The sequence below is a fragment of the Musca domestica genome, unplaced genomic scaffold, assembly GCF_030504385.1.
Source record: "Musca domestica strain aabys unplaced genomic scaffold, Musca_domestica.polishedcontigs.V.1.1 2, whole genome shotgun sequence".
In the NCBI taxonomy this organism is placed as follows: Eukaryota; Metazoa; Arthropoda; class Insecta; order Diptera; family Muscidae; genus Musca; species Musca domestica.
The window spans coordinates 26,255,463-26,262,499 of NW_026712249.1; positions in this window are offsets into that span (position 1 = coordinate 26,255,463).

The following is a 7,037-nucleotide window of genomic DNA, read 5'->3' on the forward strand; positions in this document are numbered from 1 at the left end:
AATTTTTAGTAAATGCTACAACCCCATAATACAAGTATCAAATATAAATGTTAAATTATTTTCTTCCAATACCTCAAGTAAGCCTCTACGTTATTGACAACTATTTTATGAATCTCTATAAAAAGTACAAAAAATAAAAATGAAAATACCAAAAACACTTTATGCTGCCAACTCCGACTACAACTAACGAACATAAAAATTTCAATATAAAATTGACAAATTTTTATTAACATTTCGACGTAAACAAAAATGTCAATTTTAACGAATATTATGAGTCGGAACAAATTTACGAATGAATTTAAGCTGCTTTTAATGGCCAAGCAGCAATACCAACCGGCAATGTATCATTCATCCGTGGAACATACAATATATCTGTACTTTTGCCCGGAGGAACCGCAAGCTCAAGTGATTATGGTCAACAATCTTTAACTCCTTCAACATCAACAATTATTTGCTGGAAGTGGAAGAAGGTAAGGATGTAGTCGTAAAAGAATCTGTATAAAAATATCTGCTTGGTTTTGTTCGTTCATAAAAGTGCTCTCGGTGGAGGACAGTGGTGCAATATACATTTCAAGCATGTGATTTTTTAAAGAGAAAATATATATATCCATACATATAAGAGAGTAGTAAAATAACTGACTAACTGAGCTAGAAGCAACTCCCAGGAGAAACGGCTGAACTTAAAATTTTGGAATTTTGCACGAAGGCCAATTTTGGTGCGTAGTAATGTCATAAGGCGGTTTTTTTAATTCGTGCTAACAAGGTACGAAAAGCACCAAAATGTACTAAAATTTTGTTATTGTGTATTGGACAAACGGAAAGAGCTAGAATTCTGTTTCAGAAATGTTTACTAAAAATTTACGCAAAGTACTGAACGGCACTATTCTTGATATTGGGTGAAGGAATAGAGCTTGAATACCCTCCACTATTTTTAAAATTAGGGTCTATACGACGACATTGACCTGCATAGGTAACTTTTGCAATAAGCCATTACAATATTCAAATGCGAAACTTAAAAAACTGTGGATAATGTAGCTAAAATCATCAAAATACCGAATATCGGGAGGTACGATTATATGGGGTTTATATGTTATACGTTATATGGGGGCTATACGAAGACGTGGACCAGCACAGACAATCGCCTGTCATACAGCCTATGACAGGCATCCATTACGAACATCAAATACCCAAATTTAAAAGAATTCCGGTGAATAATGTTGCTAAAATCAACAAAGTTCCGAATATCGGGAGGTAACGTTATATGGGGGCTATACGAAGACGTTGACATGCAAAGGTAATTTTCTTTATCCGGCTGTAGTATCCATTTCGAATTTCAAATACCAAATTTGAAACAATTCCAAACCAAATTTGAAACAAAACAATCAATATTGTCGTTAAAATCATCAAAATACCGAACATCAGGAGATAGCGTTATATGGGGGCTATACCAAAACGTGGACCTACATGGTCCATTTCAATACCAAAAGTCCTGCAGACATAGTATACATTTGAGAAAAATTTTATCAATTTACTTCAATTCGTTCGGAAGCTAGAGTGATTTCCACAGACGGATAGACGGACAGACGAACGGACATTGCTAAAACGACATAGAATTTTATGCTGATCAAGAATATATTTAACTCATCGAAATAATAATTTTAGAACTAACAAAGTGTATATCTCCTTGATCAGCGTAAAATTCTAAAACGACTTAGTCATGTAATGTCCTATGATTGAAAATTTATTTAGCCCGCATATACCGTATTTTGATAATATTAGCAACATTATTCTCCGATTTTTTTTTTCAAATTTGATGATATTAGCTACAAAAGCCACCGGAATTGTTGCAAATATCGTATTTGAAGTTCGGAATCGGTAATTTAGCCTATGACAAAAAAATTACTTATGCAGTACCACGTCTTCGTATAGCCCCCATATAACGGTTTTCATTTGAGTGGTATTTTTAAACTTATTTTTCCTTTCAAATGGTGGTGGGTATGTTTAGAATTAAAAATGTAAAAACATTTATACACTCAGCCCCGTCCGACTTTTGAAATTTCCTTACTGATTTATTTGCAATCCTTCAAAATGTCTGTTACTCAAAACCACTGTCTTCGTTTCATGTCAGTTCTTCGAACTTAACTGCACAAAACCACAGCTCTGATGTGTGGCGTTTCGTCATTACTTAATGGACATTTTTTTCATAGCAAAAAGCCAACAACACAGACTTACTTCTCAAGTAGGAAAAAAAGAATCATATTGACAGGTTTAAATCATAATCAGTCTGAGACTGATCTTGGAGATACCAAAAAAAAAGAAACAAGTTTCCTTTTTTGTGATATTTTTATGATTGATATGAGTCAATGCTGCTGAAAAATATGCCTCTTCAACTAATAATTGAAACTATGTCATGGTTTAGTTTGTTTTTTTTTTTCTAATCTTTAGAGTATCAAATCATGAGGTTAACTGCTGGCTTTGTGACATTCATCATTCGTTAATTGGTATAGTTTGTCAAATTATTGTTAAATGTGAATTATGACAAGATTATAAATCATAACAGAAAATACTTGGGCATTAGTTTGTTGGCTGAAAGATTCGATAGGCGGAGAATGACAAAAACTCAATCTAAACAAAATTTGCTTTAATTCTGAGATTAAGAGACAGAAGAGATGTATGGTTAGTGGAGGATTAGGGAACCAAAATGCATAGCTTATATACCTTGTTCGCAAATATTTAGTCATATCAAATACCAGTTTTTTATACCCTCCACCATACATACTATGGAGGGTGCATTAAGTTTGTCATTCCGTATGTAACTCATCGAAATAATAATTTTAGACCCAACAAAGTATATATATTCTGTATATTTAGCCCTCTCCCACCGTCCGTCTGTCCGTCTATTATAATCACTCTACAGTTAAAACGAATTAAGATAGGAGGCTACAATTTTGTAGAGATCCGTATTCTGACTACAGGCAAGTCAAGTTCGCAGATGGGCTATATCGATATTTGCTACATTTTTCAATGGAATTGTCTGAAATTCTACACAAGGGGTTCTTTATGAGCACAGACAGAGATTTGTCTATATAGGTCTACGATATAGGTAGCCTCCCAATATTCGGTATTTTTATGATTTTAGTCACATTTTTTAAACGAATTGTCCGAAAATCCCCATAAGGTGTTCCTTGTGAGTACTTTATCCCCTAGAAGAGAGAGATAAAAAAAACTGCAACAAAGTCTTACGCAATAATTTTTACATTTTTTTTTTTAATTTTATTGGATTGAAGCATAAGATGTCGGAAATAGCAAAAAATTTTACAATAAGTTTAGATTTGTTCGAATTGGTCACCTTTGGCACGAATTATGGCCTTCAATGGCCAATGAAACCTCTGCGGTATTTTGGCCCATTTCCGGCGAAGCGCTTGCTTGAGGTGAACGACACTTAGGTATTTTTTAGTACCATCCTTGCTTTGCAAAATACTCCAGACACAATATTCCAACGGATTGGCATCCGGAGATTTTGGTGGCCATTGTGCGCTGTAGAAATGAAGCAAGGAACATAATTTTGTAACCATTCTTGGGTGGCGCGTGCTAAGTCCTGTTGGAATGTCCAAAGTCTGCGGCCAAAATGTTTGCGTGCCCAAGGCTTTAATACACTTTTCAGAATATATTTGCGATAATATTTGGCATTTATTCTAATGCCATAGTCGATACAAACGGAGAGCGACCATCGGCTGTTATGGCGGCCCACAACATCACCATGGGCGGCGCTTGGTTGGCCACCAGGACAACCGAAGGTACACATTTTTAGCTGACCTCTTTGACAAGTAAACACAATCATTTTGTTTGTTTACAAACTGCTGGACAACGAATGTTTTCTCATCGGAGAAAACCCAATTTGGCAGTTCAACATTTTCGGCCAAGCGAAGCAACTCTTTAGCTCTTATGAGTCTATTTTTTTTTCTGTTGCGGTGTAAGTTTTTGCACTTTTGGGAATTTCAATGGCTTTACCTCGAGCTAAGTTTTCAACATTTGCCGAATGGAATATTGCGATATGTTCAGCTCACGAGCCATTTTTCGGCCACTGCGACGCGGGTTTCGCTTCTTTACTTTTGGAATTATATCTGCTGATGTTGCGGTTTTCTTCCGTCCGTTTCCTTGACGTCGGGCTACACTACCTGTATCACAGAAACGAGCGATGGTACGAGACACAAAAGATTTATTTACATTTAAATGCTGGAGTCCTCTTACCATAGCCACTTGTGGATTTCCAGCCAAATATAAAGAAATCACACTATCATGCTTGAATTCTATCACTAGAAACTTCTTTTCTGGAAAATTCACACCAAAATGCTTTTGTACGCTTGTAAACAATATAATGAGCTCTAACTGGAATAATTTTAACAGCTTTCGGACGAGTGACTTAGAAATGGCAGCAGTCTGAAATATTTAGTCAAATATTTATTCTTACGAAATACGATTTTTTGTTTGTAATATCATTGCTACAAAAATGTCAAAATCAGTGTAAACAATCCTACAAATGTTCGAGCACCATTCATAAAAATTTATAAAAAAAATTCAAATGAAAACATTTCATATTCTCATACAGACAACCAAGGCCATGACTTGCTAATGATCTGCAGACATTTTCTTTTCTGTATTTTTTGTTTCTTTTTTTAAGAAACAATTTGTTTCTTACCCGCTTTTGGCATAACTGCATCAAAGATAATGAAATGCAAGATTATCCCAAGAAAAAGTTTCAATTTCACTACCGCTACTACTACTACTGTTCTACTGATCCTCTGAGCAATAATGCAACAGAAGTTTCCAAAATTGCATATTTAAAATCCATAAATGCTGTGATTAGCTTAAAAGATCAGTACCCAAATAAAACCGGTGGAGCGAAACATTGAAATGGCAGCAATCTATCAGTCCATCAGTCATCGGTTTTAAGGCGGTCAATGGGCAGCTCAAACTACCGTCTGATTGCATGTCTGTCGGCAAGTTGCTTGCTCTTGAATGTGATACAGAAGTTCAGCGAAATAATATTTCGGTTTGTTGGGCGTTTTAGGTAATATTCACTGGTAAGCGTTTACAGCATTTTACATCAACGTTTAGTCCTGAAAAGGGGGAGTTATTTTGGGATGATAACTGGAATTTTTGAAAATTTTATTAAAGGAGTATGATAATTACTAAATGCTACTAAATATTATATAACTGATTAACAAAAATGTCGTTATATTTTGTTAAGGGGTAAATGAAGGAGTGTACTAAATGGGTCTCGTACTAACAGTGTACGAAATTAGATAAATATGAAAGATTTGATAACTGGTATTAAGTTCAAAGATCTAGGTAGATTTTTTTTTTTTTGGAAAACGCCGTCGTTTTTTCAAAATGGTCAGGCTTTATCCCTTTATTGTTGTTTTTATAAAACCATAGTTCTCCACTAATAAACAAACGTTGTTTTTATAAAAACAACAATAACGGGATAAAGCCTGAACATTTTGCAAAATCGACGGCGTTTTCCAAAAAAAAAAATCTGACCTGACCATTTTGCAACAACAAAATACTACGGTATCCCGATCAAACAAGCCACACTGTTCTATTAATAGACAAGGCACGGTCGACGAAGGGGTTTTTGTTGTAACAGACAAAACCAACTTAAACGGTTATGCTACTTCGTTCAGTAGAAGACTTTCCAAAAGAATTTTAGTTTTATTTAATTCTTTGGTTCCTCTTCTATTGAGCTTACGATCTCATCACTTGGGTAAAAACTGTTTTTTGTCATAGAAGTTATTTTTAAAATAACTTCTGGGGAGAATGTCCCAGACAAAAAACAAGGGAACTGATGAAGATTGGTGGCTCTTCCGAAACCTAGGTATTCCCTGCCTTACCCCCTGGTAAACATTACCATCGTTCTCCACTAATAAACAAACGTTGTTTTTATAAAAACAACAATAAAGGGATAAAGCCTGACCACTTTGCAACAATAAAAAATATTTTTTTTTCGGATTTAAATGAGGTTGTGGTTTAGAAAATTCCGGATATAATATTTGATATAGACTTTTGAATTGCGATGCATGATACGAAGTTCGCTGCTAGTGTGTGGTTGAAATAAGTATATGACTATAGAACGTTTTTTATATCACCCACCATACATAGTATGTCAATCCGTTTGTAACCCATCGAAAAAATAATTTTAGACCTAACAAAGTCTATATATTCTAGATCATCGTAACAAAAATTAGGCCTCTCCGTCTGTGGTAATCACGCTAGAATCAAAAGGAATTAAGATAGGAAGCTAAAATTATATCGGACCACGATATTGTAAATTCCCCACATAACAGTACCCCCTATATATTCCGTATTTTGATGATTTTAGGCACATTTTCCAATAGAATTGTCTGAAATTCCATACAAGGAGTTCTTTGTGGGAACTTTACCGCCTTTATGAAAATCGTATATATAGGTCCACGATATCGTATATCCCCCATATAACGGTACTTACCGATATTCGGTATTTTTATGATTGTAGCCAAATCTTTCATTGAAATTGTATGAAAATCCACACAATAAGTTCCTTTTGAGTACTTCACCCCCTGGAAGAGAATTGTCTATATAGGTCCACTATATCGTATAGCCCCTAAACAACGGTAACCCCCGATATTCGGTATTTTGATGATTTTAGCGACATTTTTACCGGAATGGTTTCAAATTTCATATTTAAAGTCGTAGTGGGCACTACAGCCTAAATACCTATATTCGGTATTTTGATGATATTAGTGTAGTGGTTTCGGATTCAGCCATATGATTTTATTTGTACGAACAAGCAGAGCTAGAATTTTAAGTTTGGTAGAGGTTTCCATTGGTGTGGGGACTTGTCTAATAAAGTTAGTTCTGAAAATTTTTACCATTAGTTCACAACCTGTATTTAGTGCACAAAATTTCATAATATTCCTGAAATGATTGTGACCCTTTGTTAGGGATATATCAGAGAGGGTGAGACGATGCCTACCATCTTCACATCGAATCTTGCG